Below are 13,767 nucleotides of genomic sequence, written 5' to 3' on the forward strand. Positions count from 1 at the left end.
ACCCGTGGCGTTTTAATTGGCTCATTAAAGTAAGACAGATTCGCGTGCTGCAATAGCACTTCAAAGAAAATACAGTAAATTTCTTAAGAAAGAACAAACAGTATATGTTAAGAAAAGTTCATGGATCTACACGGTAGCGTATTTAACTGTTAAATGTGAAATATAATTTTTAAAACTGTAAATTCCTACATACCAAAATGTAGTTTCATTACGTTAAAACTATACAGAACTTGTAATGGAACTAGCTGTTACCCGCGGCGTCGCTCGCTTGTAATAAGAAATTCCATCAAAATGATATATATAATGGGTAGATTTTACTGATGACTAATATTTTTGTACAGCACCCTAGGAGCGAAGGCACTCGGCGTTGCCCGTTAGCCCGTCGGGACATTTTGTATTACTTTTCACGCGGACATTATTCCATAAAGAAGGGTTTTTAAATTTATGGCCGCCATTTAAAAAGATGGCAACAAATCGAACCCAAAAGACCTTTCAGCCCGTCTATAGGTTAAAGAAACCAGTGTATTAAATATTTGTGAAATCGGTTGAAACGCACGGACTTTTGGGCGCCATTTATTAAGATGGCGGCGGATTGAAAAATGTTTTTTTAGTACGCGCCTACTACTCATGAATAACTTTCCTGCAAATTTTCAGCCTTCTAGGGCAAGCGGTTTGGGATGGGCGTTGATTATCAGTCAGTCAGGACTTTGACTTATATAGATATAAGATTTGAAATGTTCCAGAGCTTCTTACAATCCTACCCCTTTAAAAAATTTGACGATAAAATTATAAGAATTTCATCTTTTCTACAATAGACACAATCAGACTGAGGACTAAACCTTTAGAGTCAAAATTGCATGGGCATATTTTCAACGATACTTGTGACATTACAAAGTCCCGATTAATGCGGAAACACCGTGCCCTTTTCTTTCCTTTGAAATTTAAAATTTCGAATTTTTACGAATCAGCTTTTCTTATAGTGCGTTTGAGCAAAACTGAATTTCAGTTTCTTCCAAAACTAAAATATTTTCCGATCGATTTGTTGTTACATTGTCGCGAATTCATAACTAGTTTACCGCCGGCTATTTTGTACCAAACCCTTATAACTTATTTGTGAAGTTAAACCAAGAAGCGATATAGTTTACTAGGGAGAAGGTATAAATTCGCCACATTTCTATAGCTTTATCTCCATGCCAAACGTAGGTCCGGAGTTAATCCCCGCCTTTAAATTACAACCAGCATCTCACTGGTTCTTGAAAAATCACGTCAGTGCGACGCGAATGACGAAAATTACGTATTTTCCGACTGAGGAGAGGAGAAATAGCCCGACCTCCTTTTACGTCCCCCCCCCTTGTATTTTGAAAGGGGGACTGGGACTATGGCGCCGAATACTTAGGCATCTTATACCTTCTCCCTAGTAAACTAGATATCGCTTCTTGGTTAAACTCTGTTTTAAAAGCGGAGCTACATTTTGCGGCCCTTAATACAGCTGTTTCAAATAATAAAAATAAAAACTGAGCTATAGTTCTTATAACTCTAAAATGTTCATTCTAATCAGTCAGATTTGAATGGATAAAAAGAGACCTTCGCTTCAAGTACAGGAAACATTCAATACTACATGAATATTAAGCCTAACCTTTATTGCGATAAAGCTCCTAAGGATACGATTCAATATTCATCGTAAAATTTAAGAGATTCATGCTCGCGTTTGAATGTCAGCGTTTTTCAGTTCGATGCGGCCAATTTGACAATCTGACGTTTCTCAATTTTTCTTTATTTTTCTCGTTTGGCCGTTAAATTACCCTAGTGTTCTCGAGTAATATGAAAAATATTCTTAAGACTTTTTTATCTTCACTTTCGCTATCATCTAAGCCTTGCCTTACGTGTTCGCATCTTACTTGATGGCGTCTTTTCAACTTTGGCGCTTTCAAAAACACTTTGGAACGCCAAGAAAAAAATGGAAAAGAACTTTGGCGTATACGGAATTTCCGAGCAAGACGTTTCCGACATTACATTCCAGCTTGAAATTTAAAGGGACTGTGAAAGATAATAATCACCACGAAAATCTGAATCTTTCACCAGTAAAACTTTTGTCAGAGTAAAAGGTTTGACATAAAAAATTACCACAACCAGGCATAGATTTAATTTTAGAAGTAGGAATGGAGAACAGAGTAATCTGAGCGCGCGTCAAAGTCCCGGCCCCCTTCCAAGGGATAGAGGGGAATGAAAGAAGAGGCGGGCATAGCGACAGAAGTAAAAAGGAATTTCGTATTTTTCGCCGTCCCCGTTAGCAACGTCATCAAAACTTAGTTTAAGTGAGCCAATAAGATAATTTAAACTCTTCGTTACGTTTTGGAGGGAGGAGCTTTATACTATGAGTCGGACTGAAGTAAATACTAACCGTTCTCCATTCCTACTTCTAAAATTAAACCTATCCCTGTCACAACTTTATATAAAATGATGATTTTTTTATTAACGTTTTTGAGCTTATTTTATCACTCAAAAGCAAATAAAATAAGCTTAAAAATGTAAACGTATAACATTCGGAGGTAGAGATAATCAGCTTTGGAACGTCGCAATAACCCTAGTTTAACAAGACTTCCAGATAAATCCCTTGAGCTGGTATGATAGTCAAAAGTTGTTTAGCTCTATATCCAATGATGCTAAACAAGTTTAGTCATTAAAAATTAAACAAGTATCACGTTCCATAATCCCATAGCGCGCATTTTGGTGTCCCTTTCTTCAAGGGACACAAGAGCGGTGGGTGTGTGGATAGTCTCCTGGCTTCGTCGCGAATCATTCATCAACTTGGAATGGATGGCGAAGCCCGACAAAGTCCGCGCACCACCCCCATGGCATCTTTCAGCAGCATCTTTCCGACTTCAGTTAAGCCTTTGCGGGGATATAACGGGGCAGATATCCGCCCCCTTTGGATATTCCATAGTTGTATAAATCCCATTTCTAAAGCGAGTGAGACTAGGCGAAAATCATAGGGCTGCAAAGTCGACGAAAAGCAGATCTCAAAGGGCGGGAAAACACAATATAGAGATCTCCGCTTACAATTGCCAAAAGGCGTGTGGAATCATTGACTTCGTGCTCCAAAAAATCTCCAGGGAATATTCTACCATCTAGAGTCAGAAACTTCTCGAAAGAGATTTTCTTGAATACTTTATTCGCTAGAATTAGCCTAAACGCAACGTTTTCGTGGTAAGACTTGTAGAATATACGGATGTATTTCCTAGGAGTTGTTTACAAAGGAACTAGTGGGCCTAGATTTTGTTAGGTCTAAATATAAATAAATATATAGAAATTATTACGATTTCAGAACTGAGAAAACAACGTGAAGAATTGCGTTGAAACTATGGAAAGACCTCAATAAGAATATTTATTTAGGTGTTGGAAACGAAACAAGATGACAACCATGTTGAATACTTGAAATTATATGTGTAATTAAAATAATGTTCTCTACATATATTGAGAACGATAAAAACCAAATGTAAGCTACTCGAAAACGGGTAAAATTACAATAAACTAATTTAAAGAAAGTTTCTGGTGTGCAATACGAAAAACTTTGGAAGAAATAATTTTTAAATAGGTATGTTTACGAAGAGCGCGTCATCTATTTTCTATAATAACTTCCAAGTACAGCTGTTCGAATTATTACAGTTTAAGACACTAACTAAGGTAAGCTTAAAAGAAAATAAAATACCAGTCTACTTAAAACGAACAGAAGAATATCTTAAATCAAGGGCCACGTCTAGATGAGTACATACTACGGACCAACCAATCAAACAAAAGAAAAGTCCGGGGATTGTTTGAGGGGGGGGGAAGAGATATCACTTATGTCTGGAATAAATTTGTAAGGAACAAGAGGTCCAATCATAAATACCAAGTATTTGTCGGGATTAGGAATTTTTGGGCTCGTACTGGGAAATTTCTAGGTCAAGTATTATCACAAATTAGTATTCCACGTTTAATTATATTTTCCTACGAAAATCGATCGCTTAAAGGTAGTTTCAAGAAATTGTAATTCCGATTGAGATCATCAGTTATACTTCCAGTAAATTTATAACTTTGAGAATTCTATTAAACGTCCTTTTCTATCTACGAAATTCCAGGAATTTTCGTGACACATTTTATACTATTCTTAAAATGGGAAGAAAAATTCTCCTTCCAGGAGAACGTTTTTCGAAGAAGCGTTCATACCATATTTCGTTGTAACGCCGCTCACGCGTTCGAGGTTTGAACCAGTTACTCTTATAACGCCTTAAAAGGTTCGCTGGCCGAGAAGATAGATAACCAGTTATCGTAACAAGTTTAGAAACCGTAAAGGCCCAACGTATAGGACTTTGGGCAACAATATACGTGTTACACAACGTTTGGTCTCGAGTTCAAACCCTTCCGCGAAAAAATTATGAAACCATAGCCCTTGGCGTCCAAATAGATACCCGCATTACTGTACCACAATGTCTACCGTACTATATAAAACCTCAATTTTAAAAATAAAATTGATAATTTTCAAAATAAGGGGCGTGGCATCTTCCGCTTAAGACGAACATTGATAGGGTATATGGACTGCAAAGACCTGCTTAGATAGATAGGGCTGCAAAGTCCTTTGGTTTGAAGCCATTTCTAATGTCTTAATTGTCGACATACCGGACGATACGTCTTTAAAAACAAGGTTCTCAACACACCAGTCTCTATTTCACCCATATCCAAGTCTAAAATCCAGAACCAAGCCTAACCTTGCATAAACTAACACATTGGGGTCAGGATTGACAATGCAAGCCTCTTACAGGCTTAGACCTTAACTATGGAACTTAGTCCTATTATCAACGTAGGATATAAGAAGCTCTGCACTTTACTGAAGAGCTGGCCTTCGTTTTCAACTATTGATTCTCTTTGCATGCAATGCATTTCTCTCTCTGGGCAGAGACCTCGATTTGTTCGGGGGAAAATCTAGCGTGACCCCAATGCCCCCCATTCACTTGAATCGCCGGGACTCGCCAGGGACCCCAACGGGAAAAGTAAGAAATTAAAGGAACTCTTAAACGTAATCGAAAGGAATCAATCCAGTTTCCCTTAAAAGGCTTAACGACCTGTAATCGCACGAGCGTACGTAACTAGTCAGGGAGAGAAATATAACTATCAAAAAAGAAAAAAAAGTTCATTCTGCTTGGCTTGACAAGGCCTGGGTCCAACAGTTAACCAAATTGGGCATCCATTGACCGACTAATCACCTTCAAACGAACAGGATCCATTAAGCCTCTTTATTCCTCTTCTCCTTCCTAGGTTCCCTCCCAAATTCCAATCATCCTTTCCCGAAATATACACTCTGGCTATATTCATCTCCATCAGTTCAATAAAAAACAGTTTCTTTGGAAATTGCATGATCGGATATATAGGCCAGTACATTCGATTTTCCTTAGAAATTTCGTGCTTATACCCATGATGCGCTTAGTAAAATGACCCAATAGAAATTGTATGCAGTTAATTTCAAAGAATTTTGGGGGCCATTTTTCTGAGTTTTACAAAATATTGTACTTGGTTAAATTTACTTATCGCTTTACCAGTTACAAATATAAAGAAACCAATTTAGCTAAGGAAGTAAAGTTTTAATGCCTGGTTCAGACGGAAGCTTTCGTCTCTTTTTTACCTTGTTCTGTGTAATTTCTAGAACGTGTACTCTAATTTAAAAATTAGAATTGAAACCACGTGTTTTTTACTCGTGCCAACGTGAATTATATAATCTCAATCTCTAAATCGCGTGTTAGGACTTTGCAACATTTTTGGTCAAACCTCTCTAGGCCTAGCAGTAAATGAATTATTAATCCGTCTGAAGTGGCATTGAATGTAAAAACAAATATAGTGTTTCCGTAGAGCAAATAGCAAAATCGAGCTAAATTCTTTATACTGTAATTCAAAAACAAGGGCTATAGAGCGTATCCGAAAGGCTTTCACCATATAGCAAAATTGGAGCACTTTTGCAGCTAGCTACAGGATCCTTGAATTATTAATGGTTAAAAGCTACAATTCGCGCCCGATGGGATCACTCTCTATTAATTTAAAGCCACTGGCAATTTTTCAGAGAACAGAGCGGAGAGAGTTTAACAATGAACCAATTTCAATCTTCCATGAAAAGTGAAGGTACGTTTATACGAAACGGGCGCAATCTTCCTTGATCTTAATTTAACAACAACCAAAGTCGGATTCAGAACCGAATTGAATATATTCTTGTTTTGTTATAACCAAAAACAACGCGGAGAGATAAAGGGGTTGGAAAGTGGTGCGTTGTAGAGTTCAGAACAGGTCAAAAATTGCCTTCAGGGAAATCAAGGAACCACGCGTTAGCTTTAAGAGAAGGGGTGTCTTTATATATCCCTCTAGAATCAAGCTAGCTCTAAAATGAAGAACCGTGGTTTTGTTCCTATCCAGAGTAGCTGTACCTAACAAGAGCCAGAACAATTAGGCTTAAGTTCCCATCGCGCCATTGGTGGGAGTGGGATTAAGAATTAGGCCTAATTACGCCTGTTTTGTAACGGCTAATTTTTAACAATTAGGCTAAAGATTGAAATGAATGGAAGTTTAATTCAAACATTTTCGTAAGAACTTTTGCTCTAGAGATTTTTCAAATAGTTTAAGCCTAACTTTAACCATTAGGCTTAGGTGTAAGTATTTAAATGAAACGAACTTCTTCTAGGCGTGTCTATTTTCTTAACACTTAAGTCTCCTCTGTTGTTTGTCTAATTAAACTAACTGGGTCATTAGGAGGCTAAAGACTAAAAAACAAAAATTATTTTATTTTCCTAACCATCCATGCAGGACTTAAAATAACCCCAAAATAAATAGCAAATTGAATCTAGGAATTCATTTGAAATGGTGGCACTCACAGACGTCGCTAAATGTTGTCTATACGACGAAATGTTATGGTAATGCGAGTCCTTTTACGTAATTACCAAGGTAAAGCTATATAAAGAGGGAATATTATACCCCCTTAATGATTTTATTCCCGCATGTCCTAGAGTTTTAATGAGAGAGAATCAAGCAGTTGATGATCCTGTAACTAAAAGCGTGAACATTTTTAATAAACAATTTGAGATAGCAACTAGAAGGAAGGCAAAGAAATATTTTGGAAAGAGTGTTAGCTCAGAGCCGATGAGATTAAGCTCGAATGGTTTTTAGTTCGTTCGAGGTTTTCTTTTAAAAGAGAGGGCTTTCGGGATATGTTTTCAATCAACCTTTTGCGGGAAACCTAACTAACTTGATTAAGGACAGGTACAGAGAGAAGAAAGGCTCATACATAGAAGTACTACGAGAAAATTTCAACTCTTTCATTTAGCTTTTCCTTTTTGACTTGCCAGATAGGACTATCAAGCGCGTAATCAATCTTTTGACGTATGGACTTCGGGTATCTAAAAACCAACTTCCCCGGAGTTTCTGCTTTGAGCGAGAAAGACCGACCCAAAGTTTCATCAAGAATGTGACAAATGTTGCAGTTCGTAGTAGTAGGAAACTTTCAGAGCGTACGAGGGGTTAACCAATAGACCATTCTATTAATTAGTTGTAGAGAACGTCTTCATAAGTTATTTCCCTCAACACCAGACAGAGGCTAGCCAACTTGCACTCCCTCTAGCGCGTGTTTCTTGGCAAAATGGAAATAACCCAAGAAGGTGACATCCCCCTCTCTCTTCGTCATTTAATGGAATGGTCTATACCTAAATGTCATCGTATCAAAGAAACCATGAAAGGTTAATTCGATTAAATTAACTTGAAATCTGTCCATAATAAGGAGTGATTACCCCCTCGATTCGTGGCCCAACCCTCGTCTCATTAGAATTTCAAAGTTTTCTACTACGTTTAGCTAAGCCTAGTTTAGCCTAACATTAGGCTTAACGAAAATATCTATGGGTTTTGCTGTCAATTTTGCATCTAATGGTTTTTTTTCTTTCTTTGAAGTAAAAGTGGAATATTTTTACCGTCCTATCTCGTTGCTAAAAGGAAGACCCGAGGTTTATGCATTTTGGGATATGCTAATATAAATGTCAGCTGTTTAAATGGGCATAGATTGGACGTAAAATTATTATAGGCCTAAATGTAATAATATTAATTTTTGTAGACTAAATAATTTATATGTATTTGAGACAGAACAAACTGCATGGTGGGTTGTTTGAGTTAGCGGACCCCTTTAGCTACTAAGGTTGTAACCGTAACATTGTATCTTTATGATTAACCCCTAATTATCCATCGTTTGACAGAATTGAATTTAAGTGTATACAATTAAAAATATTTAAATACGCTTATTTAAAATTAAAAGCTATAATTTTTAACTAATGATATACATATATATTTTAATTGGGTTAATTTAAAATTAACGCTGGTTTTAATTTAACGTTATTATACGATCTATAATTTCAATTAAATTAAACCACAGATTAAAATATAAAAAAAATATTCTCAATCCATTTAACAAGAAATAAACTGAAAATCTTAGCTTACCGTTTAAAATAAAATGTTTCCTGGTTATTTCACATTGAAAATTGGTACGTGAACTTACTAAGCATTCTTAAATTTTAACACGGTGACCATTGATTAAATTACTTTAAATACTTAAACGATATTAACGGCGCGGTTCCGAAACTTGGTAACAAACTTAAATCAGAAAGTGGTAAAATTCAAACTTGAAGATGATAAGATTTTGGGAAAGTAGCTCCGTTACGTAATACTTTTTCTGGCTTAGCTCGCGAATTTCATATTAAAAATTAGGTAAAACTTAGGAGCGGAAAGCGAAGCAGCGAGGGATAGGTACGAAGCCAGGCAGGTTAAGTGAGATGGAGAGAGGGGGGGAAAGGGTGGAATGAGGAGGAGGGGGGTCAAAAAAATGTCGAGAAATTGACGATTCTATTAATAGGTTAAAGGGGGACCTTCTAAAATATTTCGGTTTGTAGCGCGTCGGGGAAACTAAAAAATTTTCAACTAGCAGGAAATCGGAGGGGACATTTTAGCAGCCGGGGTTGGAGTCCCGCGGATGACTTCAATCTCTGGCGTCGTTGGGAACCGATGCGGGACCCATCACGCGCATCTTCCACGCACGCGCACGACGCCCTACATCTTTTACCCCTTTCGCCTCTCTCCGAGCAGCTAAAACTTCAAAGGGAGGGTTAATGCGAATAGAGTTTTGTATCGTCAACGCCAATTTGTTTCATTTGAAAACTTTGATGTCACGCGGATCAAAGGAAAGCTTGAAATTAACACTGGGAATAGAAATTAACTAACGATTGTACAAGATGCGAAGCCACGAGACGTCATCCATTCCTATTGAACCCTCGGTTATTGCCAAACACTCCAGCCCATAAGTAGCGTTACATGAGTGTAAGATCTACAGGGGAAAACCTAATTTATCAATTAAGGTTTAAGATTGTATTGAATTATGACGCGTACTTGCATCTCAGAAACATTTTCATTTGATAGAAAGTTCTCAAGTATTAACAGGTTTTGTTTCAGGCACGGTTTTCACGAGAAAAATGTTTTAGGGTTCTAGTTACTTGCGTTAGTCACATGACCTCGTTTAGTAGTCTATAAGTGGAATTCGTAAACATCGGACGCAACGCAATTTAGTACAGGCGAAGGCAGGGTGTAGTGCGCAAACGTCAAGACTGCCTTTTGCGCACGACGCCCTGCCTTCCTCTGTACTAAATTGCGTTGCGTCAGACGTTTATGAATTCCACCTTTTAATCACAACAAACCGGATGTGGTTCCCAAAAGCACGAGGACGATTTTTTGGAAAGACTTCCGGATAATCTTGGTAATATTTTATCATTGGATAAACCAAGCACCCGAATTTAAATTGAAGCAATTCCTGTTGGCGTTTCACCGTCACTTGTTTGCTCTTGCCGGGATAGGAGCTAGATGTGGAGGGAGGGGGAACTCCGAGAAGCCCCGCATGAATGGTACAACGCCCCCGCAAATTGAGAGCAAAGAGAAGGAAAAGGCCCACTCGCGTTTTAACCCTGAGACTGACTATACATACCTCAACCCTTTTTTTTTCAAGAATACTAGCTTTTAGAAGCGCTAGAGAAGTTTAAAAGAAAAAAATTAAGTAAGGCATGGACCAAAATAAAAAAAATTAAACCATTCAGAAATCGTGGAAGATATTTTCGGTTTATTTTGCACTCCTAAAAAAATATTACAGAAACCTTCACCCTCAAGTGTTAGGTCTACTCAGCTCTGACGGATTAAGACTAAGTTTTTTTTATACATGTATAAATTGGGTCTATCCAAAACGCTTTTACATCTACATTGCATGATCACGTTTTATTGTAGCTTGTTAAATATCAATCTAGCCAATTTATTTCGTCTACTCGATTTACCCTAAAATGAGATCTATAAATGATATTTTATTTAAATGAGCTGTACGAATGTACGATGGCATTTTTATTACCTTTAATAAAATCTCATTTATCGACTACGAGGTTCTAAATTCGCAAAATAATGGCAAGAATCTAATTGCTAATTATCTACCCGCTCATGACATTTACGTTACATTTTGGGAAGCCATTTTGAAAAATGGAGGTGACCTCTTCAACCCTAAAAATCATAAAACCCATCTATAGGATGAACAGTATCCTAAATATGAATACAATCGGTTGAAATGCGCTGGTATTATACCGACAGGCTTATTTTCATTTATGGCCGCCATTTTCCAATATGGCCGCTGATTATAAAAACATCCCTTAGTATGAGCCTACTACTCAAGAGTAAATTAATATCCATGTTTCAGCTTAATAGGTAAAGCGGATTAAACGGAGCTTAGAGTATCACTTAGTTAGGATTAGAAGAATATAGCTTTTTAGTAAAAAACAGTTTAATATCAATTTGAAAATTAAAAACAATAAAAAATACTTATTACATTTGTAAAATAACTTGTCAAAAACATAACTCTTTCCATTAATATTTTGTTATTATTTTTGGGAGATTAAAAAGAAAAGCTAAAAAACACAAATTTTTTTTTTTCAAATCTCTGTATAGAGTTATTATAATATTTTCTCTTTGAATTAGGTTCGTTTTATTTCAAGCCTGCCATTTTAGTCAGAAAGCCAGTGGAGTCTCCATGGGAACGCCTTTTCTAGAGGCCCGTCCGCTTTTCTCTTCTCAAACTATATCTAATATCGTGGCTGAGCCACGAAGCTTCTCAGAAGTTCCAAGCTTCATCCAAAAACAACAAAGATATTGATTAAAGATAGTTCCCTTATATCGCTAAAGATCTGTCGAGCTACGAGTGAAACCCATGTTCACACTCATAGATATCAGAAATACCTCGGGATAATACTAAACATTTGAGTCTTAATTTATTTGAGGTTCAGAAAACGTTGTGTTTAAAATTTACAACAACACGTGATACCAGCTATGGAGGCGTGTCACCATTGTGGCAAGGTACGGGTGGAAACCTTAATACGTGGTAGCTCAAACATACTTATATTAAAAGATATCACAAGGTAATAATACAACAAGTTGTAAAACCAAAATAAACCTCTCCAAGTCGAGCCGCATTTAAGAGGGTTTTCTTAAATAATTAAATAAATATTATTGATATTAATTATTTTAATCGTCATTATTTTACATTAATTCTAGTTAAATCGTTTTAAGAACTGTTATTCCTAAAATCATTTTAAACATAGCTATTGTTGGCGTTTGAATTCCAGCGTATGCCTCTTTAACAGTTTTAAGAAATTTAGCGATTGATTCACTATAAATGAGAAGAAAACCGGCAATTGCGTGAACCTTTGGTGGAAGCCATGCCATTGGGAGGCTAGACGTTTCTCGTAACCCTAGCTGATAGCCGCGTACTGCTTAATCCTAATCCAAAAATCGCTTTCAGCAAACACGTTTGCTCCGATTTGCCAACTGCGAACGCTATTACAGACACACACACAGATACGTCCAGTGTAATACCTCTCCGTAAACTCATCGTCACTCGTAGAGGTAAAAAGGGACCAACTTCTTCCACTCTACATATATTTCAGTTTCTCTGTCTGTATGTAATACCCATGTGGTGTTTGCTTAGATCTCTTCTGGAATTAATGGAAAGGTCTATGGGGATAGTGCTTGTAGTATCGTCAGTTGGGATCTAGGGACGTAGCCGCAAGTACTAAACTTTCAATGCATATATATTTTTTTACAAAGTCCCTGGGACCTTAAAAAAACATCTTTTGTGTGTACGACGCGTTCCTTCTCCTTCTCCTCAAAGTGTAGGTCCAAAATTTATCAGAAAATAATCCTCCATGGGACAAACAAAAGCGGTTGGTTTTGAGGAAGGGGGGACAAAGCGTTTTTGGGGATATACCCCCTAATCGGTAATCAATGAAGGGACACCGCAAAAAATTGGGTCCCCCCTAATTCTATAGCTATTTTCTTTTCTAAAAGGGACGCTAAACGAGTGTTGAGACTTTAGGCTTAGCAAAAATAATTCCCTTTTAACGAAAGCTTGTTTAAAACCATCGACGTTTCATTGAATGCCAAAATTGTCATTTTCTAAACTAACAGCATCACGCAGTTATGACTGGTCCAGGGTTTGAACCCCGCACCACGCCAATGGTACACTTTTGTTAGCTACTAATTGCGTTTTTCAATCTAAAAACTACACGAGCGTTATTAACCGACAGACAAATAAAGTACCTGGCAAAGCGAGGTCTCTCTTATTATAATTTATCTTCTTCTTAAAGAGAAGCTAAAAACGTGTTAATTAAAAATTGGAGACGTTAGGCTTAGTAAAGTTACATTCATTTTGCAATTAGGCTCGCTATTTGGAAGTTTTGGCATCTTTAAACTAATACTAGTTCATCTTCCCTTTGAAACTTCCTAAAATGAGGACATTTATTTGAACGGTCTCAAAAACAATTTTTATATAGAAATAAAAACTCCCAATTTCTCTTACTCTCTCGCTGAATTACAGGTGAAACTATTTTTGTGGATGAAAAACTGCGCTTTTCTCGAGTAATTGCCTTAAACTTATTTCCTAACGTCTACTTTAACCGCAAATGACTATTTTTACTGAGATTTATCTTGAAATAAAATTATCCAACTATCCAATTAATAGAAAGAGAAAAGAAATAAATTCACAGTTTAAATGGTCAAAAGACCCAACAATATTTAAAATCGACCCGCTAAACGAATATTTAAAATCGACCCGCTAAACGAATATTTAAAATCGACCCGCTAAACGAATATTTAAAATCGACCCGCTAAACGAATATTTAAAATCGACCCGCTAAACGAATATTTAAAATGGACCCCCTAGACAAATATTTAAAATGGACCCCCTAGACAAATATTTAAAATCGACCCCCTAGACAAATATTTAAAATCGACCCCCTAGACAAATATTTAAAATCGACCCCCTAGACAAATATTTAAAATCGACCCCCTAAACAAATATTTAAAATCGACCCCCTAAACAAATATTTAAAATCGACCCCCTAAACAAATATTTAAAATCGACCCCTAAACACATATTTAAAATCGACCCCCTAGACAAACATTTAAAATCGACCCCCTAGACAAACATTTAAAATCGACCCCCTAAACAAATATTTAAAATCGACCCCCTAAACAAATATTTAAAATCGACCCCCTAAACAAATATTTAAAATCGACCCCCTAAACAAATATTTAAAATCGACCCCCTAAACAAATATTTAAAATCGACCCCCTAAACAAATATTTAAAATCGACCCTCCAAACAATATTTAAAATCGACCCTCCAAACAATAT

General features: G+C 36.7%; 1 protein-coding gene across 3 annotated transcripts in view; it reads right to left on the minus strand.

Moving 5' to 3' along the window:
• LOC149651398 (uncharacterized) overlaps window positions 1-13,767 on the minus strand; it is a 79,723-nt gene that overhangs the window by 16,357 nt on the left and 49,599 nt on the right. The window contains exon 1 of one of the 3 annotated variants that reach the window (XM_089848295.1): window positions 8,497-9,190. The exons of the other annotated variants lie outside the window; for them this stretch is intronic. The gene's annotated coding sequence lies outside the window, so the exon portion shown is untranslated. Of the gene's footprint in view, window positions 1-8,496; window positions 9,191-13,767 lie in introns of those variants that run through there. 3 annotated transcript variants of the gene reach the window in all.

Source organism: Phalangium opilio, unplaced genomic scaffold (assembly GCF_054372755.1).
Source record: "Phalangium opilio isolate 3A_F unplaced genomic scaffold, DU_Popi_V2 ptg000082l_1, whole genome shotgun sequence".
NCBI classification, from domain to species: domain Eukaryota; kingdom Metazoa; phylum Arthropoda; class Arachnida; order Opiliones; family Phalangiidae; genus Phalangium; species Phalangium opilio.